General features: G+C 42.9%; 3 non-coding genes across 3 annotated transcripts; 2 read left to right on the forward strand and 1 right to left on the reverse strand.

The window, feature by feature from the left end:
- The first annotated feature begins 4,274 nt into the window (after positions 1-4,274).
- Positions 4,275-4,349, forward strand: Trnas-cga. Its single transcript has one exon. It is a non-coding gene; the product is annotated as a tRNA-Ser (tRNA).
- Positions 4,350-9,423: 5,074 nt separating this feature from the next.
- Positions 9,424-9,498, reverse strand: Trnas-cga. Its single transcript has one exon. It is a non-coding gene; the product is annotated as a tRNA-Ser (tRNA).
- Positions 9,499-9,621: 123 nt separating this feature from the next.
- Trnas-cga lies at positions 9,622-9,696 on the forward strand. The gene has a single exon. It is a non-coding gene; the product is annotated as a tRNA-Ser (tRNA).
- Positions 9,697-15,520: the final 5,824 nt, after the last annotated feature.

Raw genomic sequence — 15,520 nt, forward strand, 5'->3', positions numbered from 1 at the left:
TACACAGGTATGTGCTCCAAACCGTGACTTGATGTTTCACGCAAATGGTATTTTACCTCACATTTTGTGTCCACTGCTGTTGTTTGTTTCTCTAGTCCATTGTCCTTTGTTTTTTTACAGATCTGAAGATGTTCTTCGCTGGATGGATTAAGTACCCAGGCTTTAAAATATGTCAAAGAATGTGGATAAAATAGTGAATATGGATAAAATAGTTTGAAGAATTGTGTTGGTAATTAATACTCCGAGGGTCAGGGACAAGGATAAGAAAAAAATCAGAGTTCAATAAGTTCCTGCTTATAATTGATGCAGAGGCATAATGTCATATTACGTTCCCTGTTTAAGTTTAATATTGAACAAGAGTTCACGCTGCAAATTGTATAAGAGACACTGGTTTGCTGAGAGTTCATTTCTGTGCAACTGATTGAGCATGTGAATGCTTTCCTCCTTGATTTATTGTGGAGCAACTTCGATGCCAAAGCACACACTTGTTTAATGTAGATGAAACTGGTCTGTTTCCCACCACTTTACACACCTGATGGCAGAACACACGAAATTTATTTACGCATTTTTATGTAGTTAACAATGTTGAAAAACAGACCGAAATAATATAAAGCGCTGTGTTGCCAAATGGAAAACATACCAGTTTTGAGCCGTATTAAGCAATTACTCACGTAGTATACTGCAGAAGATTGGAGACGAATCATAATAAAGTGACGCGAAACAGGATTGATAGAACATATATTCAGAATGAGATTTTCACTCTGCAGCGCTGATATGAAACTTCCTGGCACACAGTTTTAATCTGCCAGGAAGTTTCAGAACATATACTGCCATTTTTCATTGCACATACACGAAGCATGAAACTATCAATTCCATATTACCACCAAGTTAGGATCAAAACATCGTTTAAAGCAAAAATATTAAATTTACTGTTCCGCAGTGCCGTTTAGTGAATAAAATACGAACTTAAAGAGTATCATCAAATTTGTCATTGGATGCAGGAATTACTAGCAATCAGAACTCAACACGTTATTCTTAACGGATCAAAATTGATAGATGTAAAAGTAATTGTAAGAATACTCCAAAGAAGTGTGATAGGGTCGTTGCTGTATACGATGTATATTAATTATAAAGTCCAGGGGCAGTCAACCTTTATTACTTACAGATCACTTTTGTATCTCTCTTAGTCATAAATTTTTCTTACAGCTCGCCAGCTTCACAGAAATGGTGATTTATAAGGTAGTTTATAAAAATTATAAACTAGAGTTACAGCAAGTTACAACATATAATAGTCATTTCCCAAATACTTTAAGTCAGATTTTTATGGAAATCTCATAAAAAATGTTTTAGAACCCCTACCGCCTACCATGAAAGATAGAACGCCCACTAGTTGGCGGTAGGGATTAGGTTGACTACTACTTTTTTGGTCAATAATTTCGGAAGCTCCATGAGTCTGTTCGCCGATGATGTTGTCTATAGAACGGTTGAAACGTCAGAAGACTAACGAAATGTAAACTGACGACTGGAGCGGAGACAGGGAGTTGAAAGTGGGCGTAAATAAGTGTAACAAATTGTCCATAAATAGACGAGGAAATCCACTATTTTTCGATCATGCTATTGTCAACAAATTACTGCAGACACTGTCTACCTTGAAATATCTAGGCGTAACTACCGATTCGATCTAAATTCGAATGACTGCATTAAGAAAATTATAGCAAAGGCCAGTCTGAAATTCATTGGGAGAAACTCAAGAAAATGTAACTCACTCACTAAAGAAGCGACTTACAACGAATTTGTTCGATCTATTATTCAGTATTGCTCATCAACGCTTAACGGTTGAGTTAACGTAAGAGAAGCTTATTTCGTCACGGGGTCATTTAGTTGGCGCGAGAGCGTTGCGGAGATGCTCAGCAAACTGCAGTGACAGACTCTACAAGGGGCAGTGCAATCACGCAGAATTTTCTGTTGCAGTTTTGAGAGAGCACATTTCAGAAAGAGTCGGACAATATACCGGGTGATCAAAAAGTCAGTATAAATTTGAAAACTTAATAAACCACGGGATAATGTAGATAGAGAGGTAGAAATTGACACACATGCTTGGAATGACTTGGGGTTTTATTAGAACCAAAAGAAAACAACAACAAAGTATTGCTAGATGCGTGAAAGATCTCTTGCGCTCGTCGTTTGGTGATGATCGTGTGCTCAGCCGCCACTTTCGTCATGCTTGGCCTCCCCGGTCCCCAGACCTCAGTCCGTGCGATTATTGGCTAATGCCTCACCATAACTTCGGACATGCTTTACAGTGCTGTTCACAACATTATTCCTCGACTACAGCTATTGTTGAGGAATGATGGTGGACATATTGAACATTTCCTGTAAAGAACATCATCTTTGCTTTGTCTTACTTTGTTATGCTAATTATTGCTATTCTGATCAGATGAAGCGCCATCTGTCGGACATTTTTTTGAACGTTTGTATTTTTTTTTGGTTGTAATAAAACCCCATGTCATTCCAAGCATGTGTGTCAATTTGTACCTGTCTATCTACATTATTGCGTGATTTATTCAGTTTTCAAATGTGTACTGATTTTTTCATCACCCGGTATATCTTTCGAAATGATGACTAAGAGAAAATTTTGAGGTCATATGGAAATTAACAGACGTTATTGTCACGCGTAATTCGCGAGTGGTACAGGGAGGGGCGATGGACCGGGTAGTGGTACCTACGCCACACATCGTAAGGTGGCTTACGCACTATAGATCTAGATGCAGATGTCAAAATTTTTGTGTTTTTAATTTTTTGTCTGTTTATACTTAGCTGCTCTTCAAGTGTAATACAGCGCGTTTATGTTAATTTATAGATCATTTAAAATTTTAAAATCGGGAAGCCTCAAGCATGGAATGATGGCTGTCTGTTTCCCGCCCTCAGCACCTCCGATCGATGCAACCACAAGCAGTTGGCATGAGGTGCTTGAGAGGTACTGTGCCTGCTAAGAAGAGACCGGACGTCCGAAAGGACGAATCCTTTGAAACCTGTGTGGCGCTGCAGAGAGAAGCTCGCGAAGGGTTGCACGAGGGCCTTTGTGGACCCTACCCGCCATATTGTGGCGAGTGTTATTCCCCCGCGCACGGGGATCGGGCCGTGTATCCGGCCCCTGCCGGCCGCCGCAAGAACTAATATTTTGATAGGATTAGGCGCCTAAAGCAGGGCATTCTATGCCCACGAGTGGTTTGCTACCTAGCCGAGCGGGTGCGCGACGCATTCTGCGTGAGTCACAGCGCACACAACGCAGGGGTCGCGGCCGCCGCTTTCAGAATCACTCTCGCATAATGCGCCGCGTTTGGGCCTCTGGCAACACTGACTCAACACTGTTTCGCACTCTCTCTCCCGCGGGCTCGTGGAAGGAGTTATGTTTACCGCAAGCCTTCCTGGCCCTCGCTGAAAAGAGTTCATCTCAATCAAGCTGACGTGCAGCTGCTGCCCGTCTGCTGGACGATGTCGCCCTAGGGTAATCACCGGGGGGTGCTCGGCGCCGACCTGTCACAGTCGCCAGTTGGGATCGATTCTGCAATAGACAGACTCGACCCCCCACTGTTGGAAAACAGTTTACCTCCACTCCTTAACTGAATGGTTTTGGTCTGCCCTATGGCAGCTATCTACTATATGTTCTAAAATCCATGGATCGCACTGCTTTGTAAATTACTCACTGTCCCTCACGACTGACGAGGAGAACGCCGAAAGTGTCATAAGCGGATTTCCGAGAAACTGCCCGAGGCAGGATTCGAACCTGCGACCGTAGCGGTCGCGAGGTTCCAGACTGAAGCGCCTAGAACCACTCGGCGACACAGGCCGGCGCGTTTGTCGGCTTACCTATAGATAGGCTTACCTATAGATACTAGACCGTTTCTGAGAAAACGGCCGTCAAAGTTGCTGTATCCTGTGAGACCTTAACTTTTCCCGCCGAATTGAATGTTCAAATAATTTACGGGTTCCAGAATGAGATTTTCACTCTGCAGCGGAGTGCGCGCAGATATGAAACTTCCTGGCAGATTAAAACTGTGTGCCCGACCGAGACCCGAACTCGGGACCTTTGCCTTTCGCGGGCAAATGCTCTACCAACTGAACTACCGAAGCACGACTCACGCCCCGCACTCGCAGCTTTACTTCTGCCAGTATCTCGTCTGCATGGTTCACAGGAGAGCTTCTGTAAAGTTTGGAAGGTAGGAGACGAGATACTGGCAGAAGTAAAGCTGTGAGTACGGGGCGTGGGTCGTGCTTCGATAGCTCAGTTGGTAGAGCACTTGCCCGCGAAAGGCAAAGGTCCCGAGTTCGAGTCTCGGCCGGACGCACAGTTTTAATCTGCCAGGAAGTTTCATATCTGTGCACACTCCGCTGCAGAGTGAAAATCTCATTCTGGAAACATCCCCCAGGCTGTGGCTAAGCCATGTCTCCGCAATATCCTTTCTTTCAGGAGTGCTAGTTCTGCATGGGTCGCAGGAGAGCTTCTGTAAAGTTTGGAAGGTAGGAGACGAGATACTGGCAGAAGTAAAGCTGTGAGTACGGGGCGTGAGTGGTGCTTCGGTAGCTCAGTTGGTAGAGCACTTGCCCGCGAAAGGCAAAGGTCCCGAGTTCGAGTCTCGGTCGGGCACACAGTTTTAATCTGCCAGGAAGTTTCAATTTACGGGTTTGCTGTATCCTGCCTGCTCACCAAATATGAGGTGTCTACGAAACCTGCTTCCTCGGATCGGTAGACAACGATTCAAGCAAGACGTATTAATGAGCTTATTACCGAAAATAAATGACAATACTTAACTTTGAGAAATACGAGGGTGAGTCAAATGAAAACCTTAAATATTTTTTAATTATTATTTATTGTGTAGAAGTGGAACAAAGCTGTACCACTTTTCAACATAATCTCCCCCACTCTCAATGCAAGTCCTCCAGCTCTAGCAAAGTGCATAAATTCCTTTAGAAAAAAATTCTTTTGGTAGTCCGCGCAACCACTCATGCACCGCGTGGCGTACCTCTTCATCAGAACGGAACTTCTTTCCTCCCATTGCGTCTTTGCATGGTCCAAACATATGGAAATCACTTGGGGCAAGGTCTGGTGAGTATGGTGGATGAGGAAGAGACTCAAAATGCAGGTCTGTGATTGTTGCAACTGTTGTACGGGCAGTGTGGGGCCTTGCATTGTCATGTTGCAGAAGGACACCTGCTCACTGAAATCCACGTCGCTTTGATTTGATTGCAGGGCGCAGATGATTTTTTAGGAGATCTGTGTGTGATGCACTGGTGACAGTGGTCTCTCTAGGCATGTAATGCGCCAAAACGACGCCTTTTTCGTACCAAAAGAGAGTCAGCATAACCTTCCCTGCTGATGGCTCTGTTCGAAACTTCTTTGGTTTTGGTGATGAGGAATGACGCCATTCATTGCTCGCTCTCTTCGTTTCCGGTTGGTGGAAGTGAACCCAGGTTTCGTCCCCAGTAACGATTCTTGCAAAGAAGCCATCACCTTCTCGTTCAAAGCGCCGAAAAAGTTCTTCACAAGCATCAACACGTCGTTCTCTCATTTCAGGAGTCAGCTGCCGTGGCACCCATCTTGCAGACACTTTATGAAACTGGAGCACATCATGCACAATGTGGTGTGCTGACCCATGACTAATCTGTAAACATGGTGCAATGTATTCAGTGTCACTCGGCGGTTTTCCTTCACTATGGCTTCAACTGTTGCAATGTTCTGTGGAGTGCCTGACCTGGACGAGGAGCATCTCCTACTGAAGTCACACCATTTGCGAACTTCCTATTCCATTCGTAGACTTGCTGCTGTGACAAACATGCATCACCGTACTGAACTTCAATAGGTTTCACACATTCACTGAATAACAGAACGCTGTTTTTCCCTGGTGCAAGTCGCAAGAGGGGTGGACATCTTCATACTGATACTGCGACGGTATGTGTGCATCTGCACTATGCTGCCACCTACAGGCCATTCTGCACGCTGTTTGTAGCACGCTTACCAACTTACAGGATAACGGCGCGAAATTTCGATTTGTTATTACAAATTTAAGGTTTTCATTTGACTCGCCCTCGTACATAGATGTGTCGCAAGTACAGGGCGACATGCAATATAATCAATGTCTTTCAGTATAACTATTCCAACACAAGTGAAGTAATACAGTGGGTGCTGCTATCTGGGTCGCTGGTCTTGACACTTCTGTATAACTCGTGGAACTCTGCGCGGCCAGGCGGCACGGCGCTTATGTCCTCTCCATGTAGAGGGCGCTGCCGTGGCGTTGTCGTCCTGGAGAGGGGTCGGTCAGCGGGCAATTGACTAAGTCGTCTCACAGACCTTTCCGCTCTCACGTTCCCACCAGACGTGCTGGCACTTTACCCCGAACAAAAGTTTTCGACGTAATTTAGATCCTTTTTAGAGCACACTCAGCTCACTTGAACTGGCGTCACCGCGACTACCGTCACGGCCTTTCACTTTGAGTCCTGTGTTCGAAACCGTATTAATGTATTTATTTATTTTATTTTTTCATTTATCTACCTATATCGGTAGAAGGTTACTATTCGAATGTTTCTTATCAAGTTAGGGGATTCAAGGACGTTATATTAACTGCAAAACTGCAGCATGGATTCACAATAACTATCATATATTTATTGTGTAATATATGTGTGTATGGTATTTTCAAGGGTTACAATCTTTTTAAATCCTCCATATTCTTACCTTTAATTCTTAATCCTTATATTTCATTCTTGTATTAGTTCTTCAGGAAGACTTGGCGCATTCCCTTGGATAATACCGATCATAGAAGCATTCTAAACGTAGTAGAAGTTACGAACAGCACGAGCATCGCCCGAGGGCAAGTTGGCACCCCGCCATTTCTTCATATCAATCTCACTCGGGGAAGAAACGTCGTTAACAGTGCTGAAGATTTCTGTCATTGTCGATAATTTCCTGACAAACTATGCATAACGGATCTATTTTCTGAAAACTGGCGCTTGCAATTGATTATGAATCAAAATACAGAGGGATTTCATCAAAAATAGTTTCAAATAATTTTTCCATTCATTTATTATTTTTATTAATTTTTTTAAATTCATTCACCAAAGATACAATTAGTAAACGAATAAGGGCAACGTTATTTCAGTACACATTGGAAAACATTCGTGTAGTAATCTTCTGCGGTTATGGGTAGAAAAATGAAAAACAAGAATAATAATCGGGTTTCGAACACGGGACGTACAAGTGTAAAGTCGCGACGAGAGGCCACTGTGCCACCGCTTCTGTCGAACAGTCTACTCGGTAAAAGGCACATAAAGTACCTCTAAAACTTTGATCATCGTTTTCTCAGAAACGGTCAAGTATCTACGGATAAGCTGAGACACGTTTTCGCTTATTTTGACACCCCTTCCAATTAGGGTAGTTTCTGGGAAATCGGGTTATCGCACTTGCCGTGTTTTCCTCGTAATAACTGTAGCTCAGATTCCGAACTAGCGAATAAGGAAGTGTTTACAAGGGAACTTAAAGCATATCGTCCGTGGTGTAGCGAAGGAATTTTATCCACAGAAAACTCACAGTTGGTTTTGTCACCCAAACATTAATCAGTTGTAACATTAATGACATCAATTAAGAGTGATACTGAGACTGTTCGAACAATTTTCATTAGCCTTTTGCTCACAATCACTAAAATCACAAGTCTTAATTTCGTTCAGTGATAAGCATCTTCAGATCTGTCAAAGACACAAAAATAAACTCTTTGTGAGCTCTCATAGTTTACTTTAATGAACAGTTGTTTTGCAAAAATGTTCAAATGTGTGTGAATTCCTAAGAGACCAAACTGCTGAGGTCACCGGTCCCTAGACTTACACACTACTTAAACTAAGCTAAGAACAATACGCACACCATGCTCGAGGGAGGACTGGAACTTCCGGCGGGGTGGAGACCGCAATCCGTGACATGGCACCGCTAACCGCGCGGTCACTGTGCGCGCCTGTTTTACACTCCTTCCAGTCTTGAACGAGTACGTTTTGCATTATGTCAGCACTTTTGTTGCACATTTGTGGTTCAATTGTGTGTTTTTTTGTGATTTCCACGTGTTATTTGCATAGGTATGTATTGCGTATCACTGTTTAGAGGCACAAAACGCGTGGGTGTTTTCAGCTCGTTACTAAATGCAAATAAGTAGGAGGCCGAGATGATAGAAGTTGAAGGAGTCCAGGTTGCAATAATATGCGGTACGGCACACTGTTAGAGAGAAGGATTAATATTCAAGAAACTCATAGTACAATGAAAATTACTTATCTTCGGTAGTTTGTAGGACCGCAGCTACGGCTGTAACTAACACAACATATTCTCAGGGACTATGCCTGATGGGCCCTCCTCAGAGAATCAATGCAAACAGAACTGGCTGAGGGCCGATTATGAAAGTGCGTCTGCCTAGGTTGAAATCTAGCTAAGAAGTGAACGAGGCACACTCCAGTTCCGTCGAGCTGCACAGCCCGCTAGAGTGCGCTGTCTCTGCAGACGACGGGCTGCCAACCTTGTGTTGGCGCGGCGTTGTAGTAGTCGGTTGGTTGGTTGTTTTGGGGAGGAAGACCAGACAGCGAGGTCATCGGTCTCATCGGATTAGGGAAGGATGGGGAAGGAAGTCGGCCGTGCCCTTTCAAAGGAACCATCCCGGCATTTGCCTGGAGCGATTTAGGGAAATCACGGAAAACCGAAATCAGGATGGCCGGACGTTGTAGTAGTATTCGTGGCAATGATACTCAGTATGTGCTCTAAATTGCAGGTTTAACTTTGCTCATAAATGGTTCTGCACGGAACAAATCTTGAATTTAAAACAGATTTTTTACCCGTACAGGCTGTATCATAACAGTGAAAACTGACATAGGTGAAAATGTATGATAATAAATGCAAATACTGTACTTTCCAGTAGCATGGGTTCGAAAATGAACAGTTTGCGAGGTAATATGGAATTGCGATTTAACGCTGCCGCTGACTTCGGTATGACATATTTTCCCAGTTGGTACCAAAGGTTTCGCATTGAAAGCTTTTCTGTTAAGTTTCCATCTCACTGGGGCGGCCTTAAACAAGAAATGCAATACTGCTACAGTTCGTTACATGTTACAATTTACTGAACACTTGTAGCTCTTATAGAAGGTGCTCCTCGGGTGTCCTCGCACCTGGATTCAGTACTGCACTATACAGAGGGTTACGTATTCTTTCAAACACCCCAAGGTCATCTCGTAAATTTTGACAATGTTATAGAATTCACTCCTCCAGTACCCAACCCTATCAACGGAAGTACTATAAAGCTCACTTTGAGACGACTCCAGACCAATACGTCTCTTGAATGAGATTTTCACTCTGCAGCGGAGTGTGCGCTGATATGAAACTTCCTGGCAGATCAAAACTGTGTGCCGGACCGAGACTCGAACTCGGGACCTTTGCCTTTCGGGGGCAAGTGCTCTACCAACTGAGCTATCCAAGCACGACTCACGCCCTGTCCTCACAGCTCTACTTCTGCCTGTACCGCAGGAGAGCTTCTGTAAAGTTTGGAAGGAAGGAGACGAGGTACTGGCAGAAGTAAAGCTGTTAGTACCGGGCGTGAGTCGTGCTTGGATAGCTCAGTTGGTAGAGCACTTGCCCGCGAAAGGCAAAGGTCCCGAGTTCGAGTCTCGGTCCGGCACACAGTTTTGATCTGCCAGGAAGTTTCAATACGTCTCTTGCCAGATAGAACTTTGTTGTTGATCAGTATGCTGTGATACCTTTCGTTCTTTAAAGTTCAGTTATTTCTCGTTGGACCGTTGACTTTATCACCCGCGAAAGCATCGCCGCACTGTGACCGACCCCTTCACCGTTGGCGTCACACGCTGCCTCTTCACGACGTCGACTAACAAACATTCGACGAAGCCGCGCGGTCTCGGCGCCTTGCCAAGGTTCGCGCGGCTCCCCCCTTCGGAGGTTCAAGTCCCGCCTCGGGCATGGGTGTGTGTCTCGTTCTTAGCGTAAGTTAGATTCAGCTAGATTACGTAGTGTGTAAGCTTAGGGACCGATGACCTCAGCAGTTTGGTACCATAGGATCTTACCACAAATTTCCGTTCGACGATTGCTTCCAAATACTTCAATCTTAGACCCATTCGTGAATAACGGCTCTGACCATCGCTGGACGCTCCAGTTTTCGTGTTGCTGTGCCCATTGCAATCTTTTCACGTTATTTAGTATCTGCAAGGAAAGTTTTTTACCTGCTGTGCGCCCGTTTAAACCTTGTTCACGAAGACAGTGTTGCACTGTTGAGAGTGAGATTGAAGCAGCTGGCATAGTAATTACTTTCTAGCGAACTTCAGGTGCAGTGCAAGTCCTCTGTTGTTTACTCTGTACATATATGGACTCACCTTCCCTAAATGTTGTTACTGGAGGTGTTGCAGATCCCGAAACACTTGCATTGGCAACAGTTTGCTTGATCGGCTGCAATGTATGCACCACTATAGATTTTGCTACGTCAACTTTTGTTTCTATTGTCCCACTAGGACAGCCTTACTAATGCACGGCTACAATTACAGCGCGTCTTTAAATTCTCTCTTCCTTCTACCCCATTATGAGGTAATATTGTATGAACCTGATCACGACTGCTTGACGCTTACAATGTACTGTGAACTAACGTGAACCGATTGCTACAGAGGTATCTGAAGGAATAGAACTATCCGAATAGAATCATCTTAGGTAAAAAAAGTCATTGTTTTCGTGGGTACTCATCAGCGCCCCTCTGTGGGAACAGTCAAATACACAAATGAGGCGCTTAGTCTTTACATTCACTTGTTTTATTACCAGAAAGACGATATGATAGAATACTCTAAATGAAATCATTTTAACCACAAATCCATAGCTGTAATGAGTGATCGAAAACTTCTGGCCGGCAGTGTATTTCAGTGTTTGTATGTCGGATCTACTGGTATCTACAGTTGCTTACGATACCATATGGCCGGCCGGGTTGCCGGAGCGGTTCTAGGCGCTACAGTCAGGAACCGCGCGACCGCTACGGTCGCAGGTTCGAATCCTGCCTCGGGAATGGATGTGTGTGATGTCCTTAGGTTAGTTAGTTTTAAGTAGTTCTATGTTCTAGGAGACTGATGACCTCAGAAGTTAAGTCCCATAGTGCTCAGAACTATTTAAACCATTTCATACCATATGCCAATGTACCAATAGCGCTTGAAGTGTACCTGTCACTGTAATTTTTGAATAGAAAATGAAATAGTTCATTGTATGTTACATTAGGGTTTATGTTCGGGTACTTGAATATCAGGGTAGCACTACTGTGTGCTGTCAGATCAGCTGATGGCTCTGTAACGTGTGACTGTGACGTGTGATACAGGGCGCGTGTCGCGGCTGGCAAGTTTTGAATTGGACGATGCTCTGAGATTTTGCCCAGAAGCAATCGCATGATGCTGTGTAAGTCTCTATATCCCAGCTATTTACTAAAAATAAGACAGCACACCACAGACACTTATGAATGTGGACCAATCGGCACCCCGTATCATATCGTTTGGGAATGTGCCTTTAGACAAGATGTTATAGCCCTGGACAGGAATGCATTTTTGGAAATGCGACAATGTATAATATAATAAGGAATGAGGATCTGTGGCAGAATCTGAACTTAGCTAAAACATCACCATATGAACTGCGAACCTACATGGCTGAGAGACAACCGGGAAGAGACCATACATCATGACAACGAGAAGCACTGCGGCAGGGTATCCAACCACAACAACTTTCTGGAAGCGTAGAGTTTATGAGCCCCAGGGAGGACCGGGAAGAATTTCCTGGACCCTGACCACCATCTCCTAGTCTCTACACACTGTTGTCACAGTAGCGCAGCCCATGTGAATCCAGAGTTGCACCTCAGTGCGCCGGGGGCTAATCTGTACAAACGAGAAATCCAGCTTGGTTCTGATAGCAAGTACAGTAGTGTAGTGCCATGTAGTGTAATGCTGTGTAGTGTTGTATAGTAGTGTAGTTGAGAATTATAAATTACAAAATTTGTGATCACCAATGCTGCATAGTGTAATAGACCAGTAGCGTGTGCCTTCTGGATTCCGGATGAACAGATATCTGTGCGCCAAATGGCGGAATGGCAGATTGTAGACTTTTTATCCTTTTTATGTAGTCGTTCTATGTACATTTTTTCCTCTTTGAACAGCGAAATGCTTAGTTATTATTAACACGTTTGAAAAATGTTAAAATACTGTGTACTACGTATATTCATGCCAAATCATGCGCAACATTCAATCTCATCTGTTTGAAACTTCCCCTTTGAACAATTTTTACACGACTGTGCTTAAACTGACACACAATATTTTTAGCGCAACGCAATCTGACTTTCAAAAATCCCTGCAAAAGAATGTTTAAGCACAGTCGTGTAAAAATTGTTCAAAGGGGAAGTTTCATGTTATATAGATAACAGACAACAAAACAGTAAATAAACATATAAAAATAAATTAATAATCTAAGCGTTGCTTTTTTAATTACACGGTACATGCAGCGTATCAGTGTAATAAAGTTTTCAAAGTGCATGAATGATTATTTTGAATAAACATATCATGCCTGCTCTGCTCTTGAAGCACACGACTCGAATTGCTCGCATGAAAGTGGATTGTAGCAAATTACTGTGCCAGGACATGTACTATCTTTTTAATATTTTATAACTGTTTTTCGTTTTCTACTTCCATTTTTACTTTCAGTGGTCTATATTACTGATTAATATACATGGCATATGACCATATGGCCGGAGATTAGGGTAACGTGAGTACATCGTGACTGTATTAGGGTGGTGCATAAGTTCGTAGCGTTTTTGTTTTGCATTCTGGTTGATATGGATTTATTCATCGACTGTTATTTTTTATTTGCAGTTCAATGTTTCTATTTTTCTTCTATTGCCATTTTGTCATTTGGAGATAGGGACTGCAGCTGTGGACGCTGGAAAATGGAGTGTGAAGTGGAGAAATCAGAATATTTCCAATATATTCTTCTGTTTGAGAGGGAGCATGCCAGAAACATTTCCATCGTATAATGGGGTAACGCTATTGGGCAGAGTACGGCCAGAATATGATATTCTCGTTTTAAGGAGGATCTTTTTGACATTAGTGACTGTCCACGTGCAGGAAGACCTTCGGGGTTTGATGAAGCTCGTTCAAACGCACTAATCCACAACGACCCACGTCACTGTACTCGAGAACTGGCAGATGTAAGGAACTGCGATCATTCCACCATCATGCGACTTTTGTATGCAATGGGGAAGGTTCAAAATTCGGGTGTATGCTACCGCATCTCTAAGCCAAAATCCAAAAAGTCAACGAGTGATCGTATTTGCATCTTTGCTTGGTCTTCATCAATTGCCTCGTGAACATCGACCATTCTTATGGGTTATCGTTACTAACGACAAGAAATGGCGTTTCCATGCTAATGTTAGCGGCCCGTCACGAATTCCTCTCCTGTTCTAGCTTTTTCATCTCAGAGTGGCGCCTGCAACCTACATCCTCAATTATTTGTTGCCTTCCCTTACAGTTTTTACCCTCTACTGCTTCCTCTAGTACCATGGAAGTCATTCCCTGATGTTATACCAAATGTCCTTCTTCTTGACAGTGTTTTTTCACACATTCCTTTCCTTGCCTGTTCTATGGAGAACCTCTGCACTCCTTACCTTATCATTACACCTAATTTTAAACATACATTTGTAGCACCATATATCAAACGCATCTATTCTATTCCGGTTTTCCCACAGTCCATGTTTCACTATATATATATATATTCTCAGAAATTTTTGTGCAAATTAAGGCCTATGTTAATACCACTAGACTTCACTTGGCCAGGAATGCCCTTTTTGCGAGTGCTAGTCCACTTTCTATAACCTCTTTGCTCCGCCCGTCATGGATTGTTTAGCTGCCTAGCTAGCAGAATTCCTTAACTTCATCTACTTAGTGATCACCAGTACGGATATTAAGTTTCTTGCTGTTCTCCTTTCTGCTACTTCTCATTACTTTCGTCTTTCTTCGATTTACACTCAATCCATATTCTGTATTCGTTAGACTGTTCATTTCATTCAGCAGATCACGTCATTCTTCTTCGCTTTCACTCAGGATAACAATGTCATCAGCGAATCGTATCGTTGATATCCTTTCACCTTCAATTTTAATTCCACTCCTGAAACTTCCAATCATTGCTTCTTCGATGTACAAATTGAACACTAGGGGCGAAAGATTACATCCCTGTCTTACACTCTTTCTAGTCCGAGCACTACGTTCTTCATGGCTCGCTCTTACTGTTCCCTCTTGTTTCTTCTACATATTATATACAAGCTGGGGTACCAGCCTTCGCTCAGGGAGTTATACGAGATTGTGTGGTAGTTGGAATAAAAGGATAAACTTTAAAATAGAAGAAATAAAAAATTACTGAAAACTTATTCTATGCGCCGGCCGGTGTGGCCGAGCAGTTCTAGGCGCTACAGTCTGGAACCGCGCGACACTTACGATGGCAGGTTCGAATCCTGCCTCGGGCATGGATGTGTGTGATGCACTTAAATTAGTTAGGTTTAAGTAGTTCTAAGTTCTAGGGGACATGACCTTAGAAATTAAGTCCCATAGTGCTCAGAGCCATTTGAACCATTTGAACTTATTCTATTTACAATATTTATTAAAGTATATGAGGCAAAAACATTATTGAAAATATTCTATTTACAACACTTGTTTATAAACAACTATTTTCATTTTGCTATCCAGAGTATAGATGTACAAATTTTTCGAATTTCCTACTCGAGAGCAAGCGACACATAGTTAACCTTGAGATAAGCAGGGGTCTTTGAGGTTGATGCCACAGTATTTTAAAGTTTGTCCTTGCGCTTTGTTAATTGTAAAACTGTAGGCTAATGTGATTGGAAATTGCAGTCTTTTAAATTGGAACGGCAGTTCATTAGAGATGAGTGGTATTCAGGGGATAAATAGTGTGTGTCCTTTGTACTTTCCAATCGTAAGTTCGGCTGCGATGATGTTATTCGATAGCTGTTTTATGATCATCCTTGTTCCATTGCACAGTTTTGGTGAGTTCAGATTTGTGAGGAGTATGATCGGAGATAAAATTTTAATCCGAAGGCGCTGTAAAGGCATTCCTAGCACTTGCAAAGAATTTAGAAATTCTGTAGGGAAGTTCACACTTCCTTCAACGTTTACCATCGTTCGATTGATTTGTATTTTCTGCTTCACCAGGAGTTTTTTCGAATATTAAAGTTGATATCGTCAACAATATTATTTTTAACTGCCAAAATTGCCCTTTCAAATAGGCAGTAGACGAATGAGTGTTTCATTGAAGATGTTGTCGTTCAATTCGATGGTCAGTTCACGATGAGCTTGTCGGATCTGATACAGTATGTCATACTCTCTTTGAAGGAGTCCCATAACTGTTCTGGATTCGATGCGTTACATGTTGTTACAATTATGGCCACTGAGTCTCTCAGTTGTTCATCTG

Source organism: Schistocerca americana, chromosome 6 (assembly GCF_021461395.2).
Source record: "Schistocerca americana isolate TAMUIC-IGC-003095 chromosome 6, iqSchAmer2.1, whole genome shotgun sequence".
NCBI lineage: Eukaryota > Metazoa > Arthropoda > Insecta > Orthoptera > Acrididae > Schistocerca > Schistocerca americana.